The sequence below is a fragment of the Typopeltis vanoorti genome, chromosome 24 (genome assembly GCF_054136105.1).
Source record: "Typopeltis vanoorti isolate ZY-2024b chromosome 24, IOZ_Tvanoo_1.0, whole genome shotgun sequence".
NCBI lineage: Eukaryota > Metazoa > Arthropoda > Arachnida > Uropygi > Thelyphonidae > Typopeltis > Typopeltis vanoorti.
Window position 1 is genome coordinate 27,624,385 of NC_143572.1, and position 23,334 is coordinate 27,647,718.

Genomic DNA, 23,334 nt, shown 5'->3' on the forward strand with positions numbered 1-23,334 from the left:
AACTATATGACGAGTTATGTGCTTTCCGGGATATTTTTCGGAAGGATAATTTAAATATTCAAAACTCTTTCTATATTTTTAATTTTATTGTGTCCAATAATTTATCTTTCCCTAACTTTTCAATTGTTTTAAGAATACTTTTAACCTTACATGTTAGTGTAGCAAGCGGTGAACGTTCCTTTTCCAAGTTGAAATTGATTAAAACCTTTTTTGTGACATACTTGTTCTTAAGTAGGTTTTAATCAATTTCAACTTGGAAAAGGAACGTTCACCGCTTGCTACACTAACATGTAAGGTTAAAAGTATTAGTTTGGCTTTAATAGCTATTGAAAATGATATATGTGCGGAATTAGACGTTAAGACCATTATTTCTAATTTTATGAATATGAAATCAAAAACCCTTAACTTTTAATTTAAAAAAAAAATCAAGTATATTTATGTAATTTAATTTATTTTCTATTATTCTGTAAAGATGTTATTTTTTGAATACTTATATTAAATGTTCTAATTATTTCTGAATTCTTTTCTTATTTTCTCATCTATCTTGAGTTTCTTTTATTTTCCTAAAAGATAGTTCCAATTATAAAAATTATTAAAAAATGTTTACAAGTTACTAAGAATTAGTAACTTGTAAAATGCAAGAATTTTTTAAACTTTAGTTCAAATAAATTTTTACTTAAATAAAATTCATTTTAATTTTGTTAGCGATTCGGGTCGGTGAGAAGGCTATAATCCCTGTATCATTATATTCAACGATTAAAGTGAAGTGGCTTTATCATCAAAATTTGCTTTAACTTTTGAGAATTTTTTGAATATTCGGGTTTTTAACGATTATCCTGCCTAGTCAACACTCCCGGTTCATTACATTTAGCGAACTAACGTGTGGCTGTTCTGTCAAAATTTATGTAAGAAATTTCAAATAATTTACGATAATAAAAAAAGTTTATTATCGTAAAAGAACCACACACGCCCGGATCGTTACAAGGGCGCTTAGATAGACATTGCATGTGGGCGGCAAAGACCCTAGCACCGGCTCTGATCATCATTATAGTTTATTCACAATATGAAAAGGAAAAATGGATTTATATATCCATTGGGTGATTGGCCCTAATATGTTTTACCAGTCACGTGAGCCGACACTGGGAATTTACCCAGTGTTGTCCGAGGGGCACCACGAGGAGGTGTGACTTGAATTTTTATTTCCCCCCCCCCCGCTTTAGTACAGAGATTAAAATCGAATAAGCATCCGATGTAGCGAATATTGCCATTCTGATATAACGATAAGGCGGTCTTGAGCGGCTACCTTGACTATGGCTGAGGAAGATCCTTAAGCTTCTCACATCGGCGACGGGAATCGAACCAAGGATACTCCTTTCCCAGGCATCTGGTTACGAAGCGCAAAGCCACTAGGCTAACCGTGTGGACAACGGGCGCTTATTTTATTTTTCTCTTTTATGTAAATAAATACGTCGTTTTGTGAAGAATCGTTTATTGAGAATTGTTACCAGAGTATCAAGGTAGGTACCATTCGCTAGCCATTCAATTTTCACGAATTCATTTATTTTCGGTTTTACTCTTCGTATTTGTTTATCATGTAAATGATAAACAGACTTGTCAATTTATCATTCTCTCATCGGTTATTCCATTCTTTCCTGATGTGTTTTGTGGCCAGTAAAAATTCTCGTTATAACGGACTTTTACTGACTCAGAATTGGAAATTGGACTGATTTTTGTACTTTAACTTAATGAAGAGCAGAAGTGTGATTGCACAATCTTAATTTTATATATAAACACCAATATAAACACGTTTCTTAATGCATATTAGCTGATTACCTTTGCAACATTCCCCTGAAATTTCGATTCACAATAACCCAAAGATCTCGTGCTTTCTCAACTTCCTCTTACACACTTCCATATACAGAGTATACAGTATTCCATCTGCAGTTCCCAAACTTCAAATCCCAAATCGTTACATTGAGCAACATTAAACTGGTATTCCAATTCATCTTTCCAGCTTATTTTATTCAGATCCACCTGAAGAACCACTACATCAGCACGACTCTCAGTAACCTCAAAGTAACTCTCGAAGTGTTTAGGATATTTGAATTTTTTAAAAAAAATATTTTGTTAATAATAATAAAGTTAAGTGTGGATTTTTATGCCTGTGTGAAACTATCAGCCTGTTGATTGGAAGAATGGGAAAGTAATAACATGTATGTGTGTGTGTAGACACACACACACACAAATTGAAAGTTATTATTTTCAGAATTGAGCGCTGTTAGGCCTTTTATATATTCTTGCTGTATTTGCTATACAAGAACGTAAATCAAGTGGCTTAAAAAGCTGCTTTATTTGCTTTCTACAACTAAACGTATATAAAGGCGAGTAACTTTTGTTGCTGTAGCAACCGTCTAGAGTTGTTTTGAATTGCCATTCGGAACAGGGGGGATGGATATGGGGGAATAAGTTAGTCTTGCAGATTGCCGGTCGTGTGTCTAATATCAGCTCGTTTACGAGATCGCTACCTCTGTGTGTGTATGTATGTGTTTCATGGCTGTGTGGTTTTTTTGTTGATGAAGTCTTGTTTAGTCGAACGCATTTTCTGTTTATCCGTTGCTGTGGATACAAATTGCTTATCGCGGTTTTTTGGCCGGCTGTGAAGAATCGTGACGTCTGCACTGTGCATTTTAATACAGGGTACAATTGACTCTAACCTAGAAAGATCAAGCTATTCGTCTTCATAAATTCTTATATCTGTAAGCTGATGTCAAGGTGTCTACGCCTATGTGAATTGTAATACAACCAGTAACTTGCTTCTTGCGATATCTCAGATTTTTACTCCTGTGCCACATAAAAAAAAAAATTCGAAATTTCGCACACACAATCAGTTTTTTTTTTTTTTTTTTTTTTTAAGGAAAAAAATCATTCTAGATTAAATCCTTGATGACATCCCTCGCACACTAAAATTTTGGCCCCACCAATATGTTATAAGTAAAAACAGCACACAGACGATTTTATTACTTCAGTGCACATTATTTAGATCCAGATTATGTTAAGAGATAAGTAAAATATGTTCCTTATTTAATTATAATAGGTTAAACTGACTGAAATCATAAATTAGTTTGCAAAAGCTCAACCGCTTGTTTATTCTGACTGAAAACTGAAAAGTCGCGGTACTGGAGATCGTCGTTCAATGAAATTCATCGGTTTTGTGAAGTAGTTTGAAATCTCGGTGGTTGAGTGAATAAAAGCCTTCTGAATAATATTTGAACCCTTTAGTTTGTTGGTTTATATGCCTGATCAAATAAGCTAATGCGGCGAATGTATTATGGCTGTCACTTGTGTTTGTGTTCTCTAGCCTGTTTCCATTTTATGTCAAAACTTTTCCAACTTGTTTATATAAGATTGACTCATTCACCTTCATTTATTCTTTCTAACCATAGGGCGTCGCTATTAGCTGTACTACGGAGGCAATCCAATAATAGCATGGATGTTCGCAAACCGTTTTACGCTCTGGATATTCATTATAGTTGTCCTCAGTGAATGATTTTTATCCTCTCGATGTGTATCACTGCTTTGTTTATTGGAGCTCTGCTGAAGTGATAAAAACGCTGCTTTTGGACCACTTCAGGGGGTTCAAAAATCCAAATCTGTAGCTAGAATTACATGGGAAAAAAAAAATTATTATTTGAGGATTTAAGTGTGTGTAGTTTATATTAAATTGTATTTGTTGACAGCAAATAGGAATCTTCATTTAGCTTTGTTCACTTTTCGCATTAGGAAACAAACACGGAAATAGTGAAAGGAAGCAGGTTTTCCTTAGGCGCCTGTTTTTTATTTTGAATAATTATTTTGAAAATTATTGGGGTGGCGGTCATTTTTGCCTTCCCACCCTGACTTAGAATGCCCATGCCAAACCAGTCGAAAAAAAAGTACATTTTTGTTTGCTGTCATTAGTTTTTGTCGAATAATTGGATGCTATATAAATTTTACTCTTGACATTTAAGCTTTTATTAATGAAAAATATCACTTCATTTCTGTAATGTTTTCTTAAAGATGCCTGAATTTGTATTTGATGTTGATAATTTCGAAGATATTACCGTTACCCAAGATCTTTTTTTTTTTTTTATGATAATTTTCTTAAATGTTAATTCTCATTTTGCACATATGAAAAATTATTATTTTGAGGACCTGCTCGCTCTCATAGGAAGCACAGCGCGAATTTTATCAATTACGTAAGAAAGGCGCTTTCACTCATTGATTTTTTTAAATTGATGAACAAGTTTGAATATTTTAATATCATCCGTTAAAATAAAAAGCCGAAGGAATGGAAAATTCCTTTGGTATTCCGGATGCGAACTGCGCTTCGATTTGATGATTCCTGTTTTAATGGAATGAAAAGTGCAGAAACACATACCCAGAGATTACTGAACGATGTACAAAAGAATGTGAGAGAAGAATAGGAAACGAAAATAAGCATCACTGGGTGTAAGGGCGTGAAGTTTAAATGGAGGAAAAAAGATATTGTTTGCCATGGGGATTCTGTAATTAACGGTGTGAAAGAAGGTAAAGTCATTAAAGCATGTTATCCAGGGGTCAAAGATTTAGGGATATAACTAAGGCGGTGAAGTTGCAAAGGAATAGAGTGAGTGAGTGAGATTATTGTAGTTGTGGGAACGAATGATCTAGGTCAGTGTTTCTCAAACTTCAGATATCCGCGTACCCCTTCTTAAATTTTCATTATTACCAAGTACCCCTAATTAAATAAAATTAATAATTTAATTTAAAATATTAATTAAAATTAAATATCCATTTTATTTGAATTTATATGTTCATGTAAACAAAAAATATGATTTATTTTTAAATTTTGATTCTCTAGAGATGTCAGACGACACACTCTTATCAATTTCATTTGATCCAGATGCAATATCAACGTTTTCTTGTTGCTTACAGCTACTTGTATTTGCTATATTGCTCTCTTTTGAGGGCTTTATAAATCCAATCTTTAACCAATGATCCATACGTAAGAATTTGAAAGCTTTAAAAAAAAAAAAAAAAAAAAGCTGTGTTTACTCGATTATAACTAACTTTTTTCACAAAATTAAAGCTAAAAAATCGTGTTGCGAGATACGTGCGGGAATTTTCGGAAACTAAAGTTTTCAGATAAAAACTGAAAATGGTGCGACTTATCAAGAAGCTCCTACTGGCTATCACTACTTTTGGCATCGAGAGCAGTTTCTTTGTGTGCATCGTCAAAGTCACCTACCCAAATAGCGTCATCTTTTTTTCCATTACTTCAAGCAAAAATTACCAGTAATTTACAAGACTTGAGATACGTAGAGCAGTGAAGAACTGCATATGATTGGTGCGGTATTAACAAAAGATCGCGCGAACCAAAGACAAATTAGCAATTCAACAGTTGAGTTGAAATGCTAATTCCCTTCAACCGAATTCCATAATATCTGAAACACATTCATTATATATTTCTTAGTTTTAACACGTTAACGACGGGGGGGGTGTCAAGCAAAACTATATGTTCCACGGCAACATATGGTTTTGCTTGGTCTATACAGCAGTTTCTGTTGGAGAGGGGATGTGATTCATTAGTTAGTGCCGTTTTATCCCGGTTGTCTGTAATTGCACTGTTTGTTGAAAAATATAATGACTCCTTTAATTATGCATAGCCGAAAATTGCCACGTACCCCCTAACGACCTTTCGCATACCCCCGGGGGTACGCGTACTACACTTTGAGAAACACTGATCTAGGTAGCGAAAGATTTTCTGTGAGACAGGATACGAACGACTTCATGATTACAATGAATGCAAAGAGCAAGAGTGGAAAGATCATGAGTGTGCTACCAAGTTTCGAGAGTGGTGAAATAAACAGAAGAGCAATAATTGGTGATTTGGATCAAAGGGTGGCTGATGGACAGATACTAAAGAGTGGTTTATGGGGAAGTTGAGTCCAGGAGAAGGCAAGTGATTAGTGGTGTAACTCAGAGCTCGGTACTTGGTCCTCTGTTTAATTTGCACACTAATGATACTGAAAATAATTTGACAGGAAATATCCACTTGTTTACTGATGATTCAAAATGAGAAAGAGCGATAGTCAATGAAAGTGATGTAGATATCTTGCAGGACGACTTAAACATGATGGCGGTATGGCTAAGGTAAATGGCTCTCAGTGTAACGTGGCTAAGTGTAAAGTGATGCACTTCGGGAGGATGAAATCACATTCTGTGCGCTATACGAGTATTAATGAAACTGAACTGCAAGAAGTTGACGAGGCAAGGGACTTGGAGGGGGGGGTATTGTGGACTGAGAATTTAAGTTTAGAAGGCATATTCCAAAAGTTGCCAAAACAGCACATCAAATTACATGACTGTTGAAGAACACACTAACAAGCGGAATAAGGAAGTTATTGTTCCACTTTATAAGGCATTAAAGGCACATCCGGACTATTGCTCACAGATCTGGTCACCTGGATTTCTTAGTGATGAAGAAATGGTGGAGGGGATCCAGAGGCGAGTGATAAAGGTTGTTGCATGTCTGAGGAATGTTTCCTGTGAGGAAAGATTGAAGGTCTGTGAGCTCCAAAACGTAGTTGATAGGCGTAAGAGAGGAAATAGGATAGAAGCATATAAGTTGTTAAAGTGGTTTTATTGAATTTATACTGATGACTTTTTTTCTGAACACTGCAGGGAGAGAGAGAACATGGGGTCATCCCTGGAAATTGTGTAAGAGTGGTTAACAAGTGTGTTAGGACTCAATTTTTTGCTTGAATGGTGGTGAATGTGTGGAATGCGTTGCCAGAGGTGGTTGTGAGTACTTCGTCTGTGAATGAATTTAAGATTAGTATTGTGTGAATAAGGGTTGGTGTGTCAATGTTGGGTCTCCCGCGATGCGTCTTCTCACTCCATGGAGGCACAGTTATAATAATAATAATAATATTGCACAACAGCGTTTTATTTATTGTCATTGGTAAGTAACTATGTTTGGAGAGTGTTCAAGCTGCAGTTGAAGAAATGATTCCATCATCGACATGAATTTCACTTGTGGAATGAAGTTCTCACCTTCCAATTCAACTGAAGAAGCAACTTAAAACCCTTTGCACCGGCGTCGGATGCAAATATTTCGTAATTTTCGCTGTAATGTTTGTGAAATTTAATTATTTTAAATGTTAATACTACTGTAATTATTGATAATAATGGTCCTGTGATTAGCGGGTGCAGTGCAGTGAAATTAAATACCATAAATCTGTAGCATTATTTTTATCTGATATGTTTTATTTAATAATTCCAAAAATCTTATTTAAAAATGTCATTTTTTATTATTTCTAACACACACACACACACACACACACACACACACACACACACACACACACACACACACACACACACGTCTGTAATATTTAACATGCCTGATCCTTTGGAAATTATTTTGTCGCTTGGATCGCGTACTGTCCATTGATATTGAGATTTAGAAATTTATTATATTCATTAGTATGAGTAAATGTTCAAACTATTAAAAATTAATTACATCACTAAAGATCATGTTTTGTTTGACATACGTTGGTATTATTCAGTGGATATAAAAGAACTCTTCTTGAGCAGCATTTAAATTATTTACAAAATATTTATATTTGTGTAATGTCAGCATGTTACAAGCATGATGTATAATAGCTTAGCAGTCATTAAAACAAACAATTTTAACAGATGCATATCGGCAGACAGTATCCGTTTCCTTTCATAGTCATTCCGATTGTACACTAAATCAGGAATGTCCCTCTCTGCATATTAAGTAAACAAACATTCGTTTTTTCTCTTTTCTTTGTTGGCTAAAAGTCTCAAGGAGTGCGCTCACACTGTTGCTGAAGTGCTTATCAGTTGCATTTTCCGTGCTATAACCAGCCGTTCCTTAATTCACGAGATTTATTGGTCCTTTGTGAAAACTGAACTCTGAGAATACAACTTTTGCATAATAATTTTACTTTAATCACTCTTCAAGAGAAATTACTTTTTTTTCTTTTTGCTCTGGCTGTCATTGTCATAGCATCAAATTACAATATATTACTATCTGTGTGATGAAAGTTAGTTTGTGTGAGGAAGCTTATAAGTAATGACTGAATAAATTATTTCCACGCTCTTTTATAAACAATTGCGTTATTTTTGCATTAGAGGAAGCAGTGGCGCACTCAGGATTTAATCTTGGAGGGGGCCGAGTTGAGTAGACGTTTTGCGAATATACACTACACATCGCATACGACCTATAACTGAGCATCTGCAGTGATCGCTAATTCATAGGTAGCACACAACATAAATAAAAAAAATGAATTTTAATTAGGAAAAGATTTTTGGAAATTTTTCTAGTGTTTTTTCCTTTTCTTTGGGGGGTGCCAGGGCCTCTTGCCCCCCCCCCTCTGGGTGCGCCACTGAGAGGAAGAAAAAGAAGGATGAACAAGCATACAAGAGAGATTCGTATGCCTCTTACAAATAGGAATTATGTGGCTTGGGTTGATTTGAATTACGGCCGGAAGTACCTATAGCTGCGAGGCCAGTGTATTACTTCTGTTAATTGCGTGCATTCTCTTCTGGTCGGTTTGTAGAATGAGAAATCCAAGTTTCTGAAAAGTAAAACCTTCTACCTCCTTATACGACCGCCTAACTCATTCTTAGTTGAAAGCGTCGTGGATAAGTTTCGAACCTCTGTTTTAAAATACTTGCTCGTTCATTGTTTGGGATTGTTATTCAGTGAGTGAATAGTGTTTTATTTATTTGTGTATTTTTTTAAAGAGCTGTTGTTAAACTTCTGTTGCTAGGTTTAGGGGATCAGGACTTTGTTAAACAATTGGAAATATCTATAAAGCCTTGTTATTTGTTAGGAATACATGGTTTTTGATAATGTTTTGGTTGTTTTAGTCTTCTTTTTAGATAGCCTATGTGTAAAGTTATATGATGGAATGTTAATAAGTGTTTAATGCCGTGGTAACTGTTTGTTGTAATTGAAGAATGTTTGATAAAATTTTTGAAAGGAAAATAAATCTTCCTTTTGGGGGGGGGGTGGCGAGTTGGAATTGCAGCCAAAGCAACTAAGACCATTAGGGTGGTATATTAAATCTATTAATCATGCGTGCTTTCCTACCGGTTACCTGTTTTAAGGGATTAAAAACGAAAACTCTGCCATGAGATTAGCTATCTCACATTTAGTTGAAAAGCATTTATCCTGAAAATGGTTCTCTGTAATGTTGTTCTAACTAAAATTGACTGAAAGAGCAAGTAAATAATAAATTGATATATATATATATATAAATGTTAAAGATACCAAGCTATTTTAAACCTGGTTTTAAGCCATTTCTCAAGTAAGAAACAGACAAGAAAATCAAGTTTACGCCTGCAAGTAGTGCAAGTCTGGGTGACCCGCACGTAGTGCAACTCGTGGTAAAGGTGGAATAAGCTCTGATCGCTATTCTTAATATTTACCCTTGAGGAGATGTATGATGCTATGCATTAAAAGCAAGGGGGCCACTACCCAGACCAGTTTCGACCTTTATTTAGGTCTCATCAGTGGGAGCCAGGCTTAGAAATACCAAGGTTTTAGTAATACAGAGCTTATAAATATTTTACCAAAACAAGTTACCATAAGGTGCTTTTACCTTATCAAATAAAAATCTCAGGATGAGAGATAGATGTAGAAAGTTTTTTTATCTTAGGTATAATATACGTTAAAGATACCAAGCTATTTTAAACCTGGTTTTAATCCATTTCCCAAGTAAGCAAACAGTAAGCAAATAAGAATAGTGATCAGAGCTTATTCCACCTTTACCACGAGTTGCCTAAGACTTGCAGGCGCAAACTTGACTTTCTTGTCTGTTTGCTTATTTGGGAAATGGATTAAAACCAGGTTTTAAAATAGCTTAGTATCTTTAACGTATATTATACCAAGGTAAAAAACTTTCTACACACACACACACACACACACACACACACACACACACACACACACACACACACACACACACACACACACGATTTATGCTCTTAGCATACTTCTGCTAAGCATACTTGTTTTTATTCATTCATATTGGCTTTTATTGCTTTGCATACGCTGTAGTGAGTGATTATTATTATCATCAGTTTACTACTTAACACACTTCACGAAGTCTCAAGACTCACTCTACATTAAGCTATACAATTCCTCAATATTCCTCAAACGCATCTTTGATTGTTAATTGTGCTTCTGGCGATTTGCTTGGTTTATAAAAGAGAAGAAAACTCTGCCGCCTCCACATCACACACAAACTCATCTTCAGTTGAAAAAGTCCTTATAATAAGTCTTCACGTAATGATGAGATTCAAACTAAGGTCTTTTTCTAACTATAGGGCACATGTCCCGTTCTTCTTCCGACTACGGTACGGATCATGAGTAGATGCAACGAGGGGTGTACGAAAGAATACTTCCTATTTTACCCCTTTGGAAAATATAGTTTATGTAATAATGACTAACATGGATTAATTCCCCTACCCCATCTTTCGAGATCATTCTGTCATTGTTCAGTCTCCATCATTCTCTATACACTTTTGCCATGGCTGGGTGAGATGATATTTGCCTACACCATAAAATTCTTTACTCCGATATCGGAGTTCTTCACAGCTTTTTCTTTTTCAACTCCTCATTGTTTGCAAAATAGTGCTGTCATCGGAGGGCACCCCTTTTGAGCACCACACAAAGGTAGTAGACAGAGGGCGCCAGATCCGGGCTACGGAAACGTCAGTCAAGTCAAATATTGTATTTGCATTTCTTATGTCCAAACTAGTTGAGGAAGGAGGACCTTTCATATTTCTGGTGGGCTTAATTCTATGGATAAGGTTTTTTTTTTAAATTTATTTCTACATTGTCTCCGTGCACTTCTGAATTGATTGTGGTGCTTTTCTCAAAAAAAAAAAAAAAAAAAAAAAAACAGGAATGATCCCAGCCGCCGCCATTTTGAACTACTACTTGCTATGCTCAGTCCCATTTACTATGGGTAGAACAAGAGACTCACTGTCACCCAGTTACACGTAAAGCTTTCTGCTGTTCTAGAATTCATTCATATTTCTGAGTTATGGAATAGGTCTTGATTGTGCTTATCTTAATTGTTTTGATTTGTTTGATTTTGATTATATAACTCTTAAGTGTTCTTGTTTTTATTTGATTATTTGAATACGTATTCAAGTCAGTTAAAATCAAAATGCTTATGCTTATAGTGTTTTGAAAACATACTGCAGCAGTATAGCCACATTTATGTAACATATTTACTTGATTTTGGCAAGAATGCTTGTATATACGTGAATGCATGCAGCTGACAGGCATGACACATGCTTTATGGTTTTACTGCGTCAAACAGTCTAATAAGCCTCATCTTCACATTGAGGGGAATTGCTTTCTAGTAGCTATTCTTTTTTTATTGTTGTTGTTGTTTTTTATGGTTTTTTAAACCCCCCCCCCAAAAAAAAAACTCCAGAACTCGTCCATAGCAACGTTTACAAGTATCATGCCTTATCTGGTATTCAAACCGCAACGCGTTTGTTGGAGAGAGCAGGCACCATCCCCTCGCTCAACTAAGTCTGGTTCTTTTGAGAAAAATACAATATTTTATTCAATATGAGGAAGAGGTTGCGTTTTTGCAATGTGGTTCTTGTGTGAAATGGATTTAATAATTCACTGTCTTTCTCTGAATTTGTTCTTCCGTTCATTTATGACGCTAGTGAAGACTTCTCTATGTGTGTGTGTATATAGAATTTTGCGCATTGTATCTAATTTTATTGAAATATTAAAATGCAAGTGAAGTGGTGTTGATCAATGATTCACACGTTGTCTTTTTGCAAGCTTCTTGTTTACATTTCATAATGGTGATTATCAACAACTAAAAACCCCTGACTTCACTTACATTTGGTGAGCAGTTCATATAAAACAGGATTCATCAAGGATTTTTTTTTTTTTTTGTTACGTGAATTTTAAAAACATGATAAAGGTAATACGGTACTTGGAACATATTCGCATTAGATTTAAATATCGATCGTAATATCATAAAGTTAGGGTTTTTAAAAGAAAAAAGACATTCAATTTTCATTGCACTCGTCAGGTCATCTGATTAGTTTATGTTGTACAGTGTGTGTGTGTGCTTGAAAGCCTTCATCAACACACACACACACACTTAGTGTTCTCTACTATATAACACCAAATACTAACTGTTTGCACAATTTCACAAAGATCATATATTGATTAGGAGAGGATGCCGATCCTCTACTGTGCTGAGGGTGATACTTCCTGTTGGCCTTGTTTCATTCCGCTTTAGTTTGTAGTGTTATGTGTTGCCGCTCGTGCATCCTTCGATTATCTACGTTTTTATCATATAGAAGCGAAGAGAGATATATTAGTAACTATAATTTAGTTATTTTTTAAATCACTAGAGCCCGCATTGTAAACCTTTATTTTCACCCGTCTTCACAATAAAATAAACACCCAGTTTTCGAAACCAGGTTATCGGAATATATCTTAACTTTGATCACTAAAAGAAGATACAGAGAGAATTCAGAATTTGTGGGCTAATTCAAAGAACTCTCTGAATAGATAATGAAACGGAAACGGTTTACAGTTTCCTAGAATGACTCGCCTCTTTCAGCGTTTACTTTGAATTTTCCAGAAAATTTATGAATACTTGCATACGTAATATTTAGAATCGATTGGATTGAAAAATTTCTCGATTTTTCCGACTCCTATTCCCCACATTATTCCTGATGAAATAATCGTTAAGATTATCATGCTAAGGTTAGATTATCATACTGTACTTGTATACACAAGTACATTTTGGCATTTCATAGTATGGAATGTGCGCTTTTTAAGGAGTGTTATCTTCGAATGACCTGACTCAATTTTCTTCAGTTTCCTGAAGTTATCCATCCAATTATTATTTATTTTATTTTATTTTGTTTTATTTTTTGATGGATAAGTTCGTGCAAAAATACATCCAAAATATATTTTTTTTGAATGGTTGAAGTTTGCACCATTCAGCCTTAAATTGAGACATTTTTGTATCATAACCAGCTGAAAATGTTTTTTCCCTAACTTACAGCTCGTGTTTGTGGAGTTTTCGAGTGCATTTTAAGTTAGGAAAATAGCAAGTAATATAGTAATTGATCTTCCTTCTTTCTCTACATACGCACTGTGCATCTATCCTTTAAGCCTAATCTTGCTGTTTGTGTCATATCTGTTTGGACTATGTTTTATAAATGCTTTCAAGTGGACCTCTTTATTATAATAACCAAATATTTTGTTAAAATTTTTTGACTAACGCACTCGAATTCCACGATAACAACAGCAACAGAATCCATAATTTAAGAAATAACATTTTAACTAAAAATATTATAACCTTTTCGAAAAGGAAATGAGTAAGTCTTTTTTATCTGTTCATGTTTTAAGGTATTAACTTTTCATTATCTATTCAGTATTAACGGTAATGAGCTTCATTTTAGTGATAAGTTTACAAAGTATAGTTTTTTAAATAAAGGATATGAACTGCCACAATAAACAATATATGTAGCACACGTGTATTAGATGTATGCGTGCACTTTAATGTACTTGTGCTACATATATTGTTTATTGTGGCAGTTCATATCCTTTATTTAAAAAACTATATACTTTGTAAACGCGTTTATTTTACCTTCTTTGCGCCATTGAGAAAAGAAAAAAAAATACTGCTACTCTCATATGAGACTAACTTATTTCCTTGAAAATTCCTTATAAAGTTCTTCATGTCCTAGATGGGATTCGAGCTTCCAACCAACAATGTTCAGCAGCATTTTATAGAAGATTGTATAGAATATGGTTTGCTGAGATGCATTACTACGAACCTAGTTCTTCCTTTCCTCAACGAATCTTTTTTTTTTTTTTTTTTGCATTCACTGTATTTTTATGAAGAAATTGTCTTGCGATATGGCACCCCACTTTTGTTAAAATGATCTGTAATGTTTAGAAAAATAGCATGAGACCACGTTACGTGATCTGTGTTGCTTAATAAATTTTCCTTCTGTTATTCTGTTACGTAAAATGTTGACACTTAATTTTTTTTTTTTTTTTTAAATTTTCTTTACAATATGCAGTTAGTCGCTCTCTATGCGTAGGTGGATGGGAAAGTGGGTGGAAGCGTTTCATTGTTTGCATTTCACACCGTGACTCTAGCAGATACTTAGTGACATCGGTCACTGATAAGATAGCATGTCGTAATTATACATCCGTTACAAAGTGGTTTGTTGTTCCCTTTCGTAAACTTTTAAACTGGTTAATGCATGGCTCTCTTTTGACTTCTGCGTAGAGATGAGTGAGCGATGCAGAAGTATTGGTTTGATACTCAGCATACACCTGTGTATAAACTTTTCGAGTGATTTTTTTTTTTTTTCAGCGTCCACTTCAGATATGTACACACTTTATCTCAGAATCGTTTAAAGAGTGCGTCGTATAAAAATAAATAATAAAAAATAGACAACTTCAAATATTTAACAAGATAAAATGTATTATACGAAAATATTTAATCCCAAAATGCTGCGGTCATACCTAGCACACTATCACTTTCAAAAGTAGGCCTTTTTTTTTTTTAAATCTCTCCATAAAAAAGTTTTTGCATAAAATTCCCAACACTACTTTTTTACATCATTTTATGAATTTTACATCATTTTGTAAATCATTTACGTATGAAGTTCGTTGTGAAACCAAACTTTTCAGCGATGCTTAAACGTGCATGTATGTACGTGCGTTTGTTTGAATCTACTTAGCATGCAAAAGACGTTTGTTAAAGCTCAGTTATACAGTGTCATACGTAAATAGTAGGATCTTCTCTCCCCCCCCACTCTCAGAAACAAGTTATCTCCTTTAACGACCTTAAAATAGACAAATCCAATGAAAACACATGCAATTGACGAACATAAAAACTCGACTCATGGTCTTATTGTTTACTTTCTTATTTATTAGCAATACTATTTCAAATAGCTTTTATGGCTGTTGAAATCTTGTAAATGATTTGGTATGCACTGATATTTTTCCTCCATTTGTGTGCGGTTATATGCTGTATACACACCCCCATCCTACCACACGAGTGGGGGGGGATCTGGAAAATTCTGATAAACACCTAGAACAAAAATGATATTAAAGCAACTGATATATAATCACAAGAAAGAGCGTACTAGTAGCAGTTATGAAGGTAACTTATGTTCTCATATATTCTTATATCCATTTCTTGTGGTTATATTAGTTTTTAATATCATTTTTGTTCTAGGTGCTTATCAGAACTTTCCGGCCCCCTCCTCTCGTGTGCATGCGTGTGTGTATATACTGTATATCTTTTTGGTCTCATCTTCAAAATGTCTATGAACGTTATCCTTTTATTTATTCTTATAAAGTGCCTCGCGACTTTGTAAGAATATATTCAGATAATTTTCCAACAACACACACCAGAGTTTGATTTTATTCGCTTTTTCTGTTTATTGCACGTGTTTGAACTTGTGAACTTTTAATGGTATCAGAACGCGTGGTAATACGTCTATTGAAAATAAACAAACAAACATCTAAAGAGTGACTTAAGCATTTTCGAATTTCGAAGGTAAAGGAATCTCAGTAAATATTGCTATTGTGTTTTCATAATGGGAAACATGTAGGCGCGTCATGGAGATAAAATCAGTTTTGACGAAAATCAACAACAGATGCGAAGAACGAATTTAACAATTTGATAAAAAAAGAAAGAAATGTAAATTGAATTCCAAGAAAATTTGTTCTGCATTTCAGCTGTTTCTCTCTAGTGATTTTTGATTGCTCATCGTAGAATGATAACTGATATATCATGAATTGTAGCATGGAATATTCATTCTTTTCATCGTAGCTCCATAATTTTTGAAGCAGAACGCTTTCAGGTGCAAGTATTAGTGTAAAGTGTCCAAAACTGCATCCATTAAATATTCAGATATGTAGTAGTCGACAGATTTCAAAAAGCTCTTTTGCACAAGTATTTGCACATATGGGATGTGCAAATAGGTTTCCTAATTCAAGGAAACCTATTTTTCATTTGTCAGGCTAAACCGGTGTTATAAAATGCGTAGTTGAGGCATCCTCAAGATTTTATTTCTTCTCCGCAAGATGCAAATTGGACGCTGTCTTCGAGATAGACACAATAGGCATGATTGGAATTCTGTAATCAGTTTAGTATTAGTTTTAATTTCATTTATTTATTTGCTGCAAGCGAGCCTATTTGCAATAACATCTGAAAAGATTTGTTCTCAAGATCCTCTGCTTAAACGGATAAAAAATAATCTGTGTATTTCCTTAGATTTATTTTTATGTACATGAATATTTAATAGTCCTAGATAATTGAAATTCCAGCCGTCTAGGATCGGTTCTTAGAATTTTTTGTGATTTCTGAATAAACAGAAAATTCTGCTCACTTTACTTCGTTGGACAACAGTAATCTGTTATCATAAGTTCTTTCTCCTCCACTCTGATTTTCTAAAACATGCAACGATTTTGAAAACACAAATTCATTACATTCTGTGCTTGCAGAATGTAATGAATGAGAACAACATCAACTGACTGATGGAGCACGAAATAGGACTATGAGGGCAAATGAACTGGGGTTTTTCCTCCCGCAGCAGGCAAACCGGCCCCGTGAACACACACTGATTACAGTCAGGAATACTTAAGACCCAGCCATAGGCCTGATTCGTCAGCTATGCCGGTCCCGATCCCGAATAAAATTTGAGGAGATTGAGATGGTGCCGTACTTCTTCGTAAAAGGGACCTCACGGCCGTTATATCATCATACGAATAAATAAATAATTCTATCTGTTTATTGCGTGTTGTTCTTCTGGCTGGTTTGTTTGTTTTGCCGGATGAAAAATCGTATTTGGCATATCAAAGCATAAATTATTAATTTTTGATTTTAAAAAACTGATCATTACAAGGGCCTTCAAGAAGGAAACACGGCATGATACAAAATCATGTTCGATCAGAGAGAGAGAGAGAGAGAGAGAGAGAGATTTCATTTGACGAACGAGATCAGTACTGAGAATAACATCAACTGACTGATGGAGCACGATGGTGCTTCGCCACCACAGGTTATTCCTTATATCACCATATCTGGCAACACACAGCTTTACCTTTTAGCAGCATCCCTCTGCTAACCAGAAACCAGTCCTTCCCTCCCCCTGCAACTTCTATTCCATCCCCGAAATGAGTTTGTTGACCCTTTACCTCAAGGGTAGACGATTTTCATTAACAAAAACATCGAGGTGGCCGAGATTGATACACCGTTGAGAGCAAAGATTAACCTCAAACTTTTTCGAGATCTTGGAACAGAGGTGGCAAATATATCGGTGGGAAGCATTTCGAAGTGTGGCAACCATGTTTCCATGAAAAAAGATATAAATGATAGAATTTGTATGATTTTTCCCCTTTTGATATACTTTCGGGTTTGCATACTTTTATCTCGTAGCACTACACAAGTTGAGGCTTGTAAAATGGGAAATTCTCGTCTGTAATCTCCCCCCATTCCCCAAAAAAAGTAACGTCAGAACAGCGGTCGGACGGTTCATGAACTCATGAAACTGGCTAGTTCAAGAACTTACAGCGAAAGATGTAAGTCTTGCTTAAAAATACCAAATTTTAACTCTCCTAATGGATATATAGAGAGCAGTCTTTTGCCATTCCAGAGAATGATTTATTTGGTTCAGCCAGAGTTTTTTTTTTTTTTTTTGAAAGAGTATTGCAGTACTCCATTTTTTTGATAATCATTACATACAGATACCAATTAATTAATCCAAGAAAGATGCAGCCCTTGAGTTGGCTGAAAAGAATTTCAGCCAACTCAAGGGCTTCTGACTACATAAAACTTCGTAGTGATAACTGAATTTTTTGCTACTTTTTTTTCCTTTCTCACAAATTCCTTCGAAAGTAGGTGAAATTAGAGATATTACTTAATCTGAATTGTTGACCTATACTCTCACTTGATTTGTGTCACAGGTCATGTCATGTAGCTTAGTTGCATTACAGTGCTGCGTCGTTACCGATACTTTTGGCAGAGGTACCTGTTTAGTATTGCTCTGTCCTTTTTTGTAAACAAAAATATTCTTTGCCAGAGTGGGAGTCAAACCCATACCTATAAATTAAAAAAAAAAAAAGCGAGGACACTATTTTCTCGTCATCCATACTGAAGAGTAGCGCATGTTAGGGTGGAATAGGTGGATTTATTTCCATATGAAAATCAGCTAATACCACAGTCATTACTTTTCAAGATTATTGATATTTTTGAAATAGCAGTGGTTTATTTAAAAAAAAACAACTGTCCATATCACATCAAAATAACTGTGCCATACACATCAAAAACACTTGCTGTGATGTGGCAACACAACATTTTATTGATTGCGTTTTTCATGAGAGACAGAATCCACTTTGATACTTAGGCCGAATCTCCAAATAACACTTGGCAGTGTGGTATGGTAAAAATCCGGCGAAAGGCATTTTTATTAGTTTGGTGTATTGAGTCTACTAATTACTCTTTTGGGACATATTTTTCAAAGAAAATAAAGTAATGGGCACCAGTCACCGCACAGCGCTTATTGTCCTATGTTGCGTCTATTTTTCTTCAGAAAAACCCGACTTGAACCCCTTGGCGTCAGTAAGACGGAACATCCTTCCATACGACATGACATCAATAGTTTTGCTACAAAGACAGAGTAATTTTAAAATTGCCGATTTACTTGCCGCTTTTCTCTCTTGTGGTATCGTTCAGCGGTTTTCAGACATTGGACACCGTTCTCTATGCATATCCTGTGTCACAGTAGGAATAGCATTGAATGATTTGTGTAACAATAAGGTTATTTAGAGGGCATTGCATGTCTTTAATATTCCGTTTCCCACTCTAAGAGAATCTCCTACGTGCCTTACTTCATTTTTTATGTATATATATCATGTGGAAGGCTTACCAATTGATACACGCTATACGCATTTTTAAACTGCCAAGTTAGAAAAATTATTATTATATAAATAATTAATTTTATTAAAATAATCAATGGGCATAATTTCATATTACAAAACCGGAATGTTAAAGGGACATCATTGGTCTTCATTGAACATGTGAGCTTATGAAGAAGGACGGGTTTCTTTATCATGTGGTTTTTGAGCGAAAGCATATGCCTGGAATTTTGTAAAAGAAAAATCGAACCTTCTATAATTCTGGAAAACATGATTAGGTAATTTTTGGAAGCCTATTCTTACACAGAATTAAAGAAGGAGATGGTTATTTTTAGTTTTTTTTTTTTTTTTCTACACTAATTTTCTACTGAAAAATGTTTTGTTATTGTTCATATTATAGTTTCATATTATTTACACGGATTCTTCATCTGTCACATCTAGTAAAGGGTCGGTAATTCTTCCTTAAATGAATCCAGAAAACTAACCTCATACCTCAAGGAGAAGTTGATTTTGTTTGGTTCACATAAAAATATTTAATCTTTAAATTTTTTAAGGATATTCCATTATTAGTTAAGACGTTATATGTTTAAGGATTTTTAACATTTATTTTATATAAATCGATCTTCTGTTGAAAAAAAAAAACTCGAACCACTCTCCAACTATGTATAGTTCATTATGGATGTGGTGACGAAGGAAATAGGGTTGAAGGACCTGATTTCGAAAGATCTTTTCTGAATATTCAGTGGACTCGTTTCTGAGATATTTTCCGTTAGTAGAGATAGAGGATGATGATATGATATAATGTCATTTGCATTGATATTGCTGGAATCATTATATTCGGCTTCCTCCATTATCCTTTTATCTATGTTTCGTAAACATCTTGCTGCGTTGCTGTTAAATTGTAATAGTTCAGTGAATTTCAGAAATAGGACATGCCTGCTGTTTGGGTCCTGCAGTGAAAGTACTGCAGAAGTGGGGTGGGTAGTAGTAGGTTATTAGAGGACATTGCACGTCATTAATATTCCGAATTTTTAGTAGCCCGGGGAAAACGACCAGAGGATGAGCGACCTCAGATGTGCTATTTTTAGTGTGAATATTTTGCATGGATAAAGATTAACAACTTATCAACATTCTATATAGATGCCTAACATAAAAAAACTCATCTCTTGAAAATTTTCTCACTTTCTCGAAAAATAACATCATTACGCTATAATAATAATTCTTAAAATACACACGTCACTTAGATCATATGTAAAAATATTTTCATGAACTTGTCTAATTAACTATAAAAAGGAAAGCATATCTGTGAATGAGAGAGAGAGAGAGAACGGGGTGGTTTTTGATCCTTCCGCCCTCTTTACGGAAGTGATTGTTTAGGTTTGGACATAAGTTAGAGATTTTGAATTGGGTACGAAAGGCAGATCAATGACCTGTTCTTTGCCATCCTGTACATTTGCTGAAAGCACTTGAAATAGAACGATGCGAAAACGTTCGTGTCTATTTTGTCACCTCGAAATGTGTGCTCTGCCGTAATGTTAGCATGCACGCGACCAAATGGAGACATCGAAACGGTGTGAATTTTACTACCTAAATAGCGTGCATGTTTCATATTTAGTGATTATCCATTTCTCTTGGCTGGCTTAATGACTACCGTTCTGTCATTGGCCTCACATTCGCTGATTGTAGCACATGAAGATGGTCTAGTTCCTTATACGGATGGGTACAAAGGGTTAGTAGACTAATTACTTTTTGGTGCCTGAGTTTGATAGGTCAGTCCATGTAAACACGGAATGGTAATTAGGTCTTAAATTCATTATCGCAGTTCGTTTGAGGAAAGCGACTGAACAAAGGTTAGTCTTAAATTTTTTTACTCTCTTACGAAATATAAACTATATATTGCTTTTACCAGGAGTCATTAGCTAAGTATTCAAACATCAAACACCCCTAAATCATGCCAAACCTTTTTTTTTTTTTTTTAACCGCAGCCTATAATATTATAAAAGTGTGCGGTGTGATTATTACAGTACTAATTCCTTTCGAAAAGTAGTAGTTGTAACTTGCCAGTTGTCTCAGATCTGCAGTAAAAATGATAAAAAATTTCTAGCTTCAGTAGAAATAGGACTAAGAGTATTCTTCATTAGCAAAAAAACTCATTGAGAATAACCTATTGCAAAACATAAGTAAATTTCATTGCAAAGAGTTTTGTTGATGTTGAGATACAATGTACGTGAAAAAATAAGTTCCAAGCATTGCTTTTTATTATTTTTTTAATGATTTGTTTTCTCATATCACAAGGCGAAGTTACAAAACTTATTTTTTAAATTTGGCATTGATTCTGTCCATCCTTCGAATTCATAAAACGGTGCATTTATTTGATACGAGAGAAATATCCCCGTTCCTTTCCATCCCATCTTTTTTTTTTTTTTTTTTTTTTTTCGTATTAGTTCCAGTGGCCTGTCAAAAATCAAATCCAGTAACTTAACTTTTTCTAAACCTAATTTTGGCAGAGTGATACTGTAGTTAATTGTATTTCCATAGAAGTATATGATTTGCATAGAAGGGTAAAAAAAAAAAAAAAACCGTTATCCTTGTGTGCAACCAGATAACCCTCTTCCAAAAAGACTTTTTCAATATATATTCCAGTCGGTACACAATAAATAACGGAAAAAACTCACGTAGAAAGATTATTTCTTAGTATAATTTTCTTAGAATATTTTTGTTGCCTTTCGACCGTTTAGAAAAATCTCCACCTTTCTCACTTCTCCTAAGGACAAGCTTCCACATCTTAATCATCCAGGTGTCTACCAGATTCCGTGCTCTTGTGGATTATCTTATTTCGGACAAACGGGAAGATCTGCCTCTATTCGGCTAGAAGAACACCAATCTTATATTGAATACTTTAAACCTGAAAAGTCTGGACTTTCTGAACATGCCATCTTCACTAGACACAGAGTTCATTGGAGAAAGACAAGAGTTCTTCACAAAAGTCAGTTTCTCATGGAACGCCTTTATAAAGAAACATGTGAAACTCTACTTCATTCTCCTAACTTAAACAGATCCGACGGCTTACGTCTATCCCCTTTAAGGGAGATAGTACTTTACAAATCAGCTAATCTTTCCTAACTTTTTATTGTATTTTTTTTTTATTTTTTTTTTTTTTATTTAAGGAAAGTTATTGACCTTCTTAGTTATCTTAGATCAGCTACTTAGGTGGCGCTTTTTGGAATTGTCAGTTAGTGTTTAATTTTGAAGATGCCTGTGACACACAGGCGAAAATTATACTAATAAATAATCTTTCTACGTGAGTTTTTTCCGTTATTTATTGTGTACCGATATGTCTACTCACGGTTTACCTCTTTAAAACTTAATATATATTCCAGCGTCATAGAGAGGATTCAACTCATTCTTTTTCCCAACCAAATGGCATCATTATCACTAACTATGGCGAGAGAAATTTAACAGAGTTTTTTTTTTTTTTTTTCTTTCTCTTTTATGTGGGGATGCAATCTGTGAGAATTGGGGGGGGGGGGTGATAACTCACAGAATCTCTGTATATAGGTTGTCTATAAAATACTTCCCATTTTTATTTCATTCATTTAATATATCTAATAATAAAAATACGATGTATTGTTCAGTAATTATATAGGGTCCATATCCCACATGGCTTAATTATAAACCATAATATGAGTACTGGTAGCTCATAATGTAAGGCAAACATTTTTCCTGTTTGCCTCTACTCATGGCCAGCTCTAGGCTTAGGCACAATAGGCACCGGCCTAGGGGTGCAATGGCTTTGGGGAGCCAATATTGTAAAAAAAAAAAAGTATTAAAGAGGACCAGAGTTGAAGCGTTGGTGGTACGAACAGTGCCCCCCCTCCAAAAAAATGCTCTGTACGCACTTTTTTTGGCAATAACTATAAACTGCTTTTAACAATAAAGAATTTTATGATGCATGTCTTGTCTTACAGTGCATTGATAAAACTATCCTAGGGGCGCCACATGCCTTCGAACCGCACCTCTACACTTATTATTTTTTCGATATTTGAAATATTAAGAGTTGGATAATTATAATATAATATAGACAATAATTATTCCTTCGCCTCTTGGAAAGATCCAAAAGACTAAGGAATAATAATCAAAACGAATAGATTTGGATGTTCGTTTACTTAAAATACTTACACATACTTAAAAATGACTTAACAGTTAGATAAAAGTTTGTTTATAAAGAGAAATATATAAAATCTTTAGATATGAACCTTTGGTTGTATTTCTCTTTATATCTCCTATTTAAGTACTTTTTTATCTCATATTCTATCTAATTTTTAATGTCATATTCACAG

At 34.6% G+C, this 23,334-nt stretch overlaps 1 protein-coding gene across 3 annotated transcripts in view; it reads left to right on the forward strand.

Annotated features, from left to right (window-relative positions):
- The window catches only part of LOC150093047 (uncharacterized), a 568,891-nt gene that overhangs the window by 155,148 nt on the left and 390,409 nt on the right, over positions 1–23,334 (forward strand). Inside the window, exon 1 of one of the 3 annotated variants that reach the window (XM_090413703.1) lies at positions 15,219–15,236. The exons of the other annotated variants lie outside the window; for them this stretch is intronic. The gene's annotated coding sequence lies outside the window, so the exon portion shown is untranslated. Of the gene's footprint in view, positions 1–15,218; positions 15,237–23,334 lie in introns of those variants that run through there. 3 annotated transcript variants of the gene reach the window in all.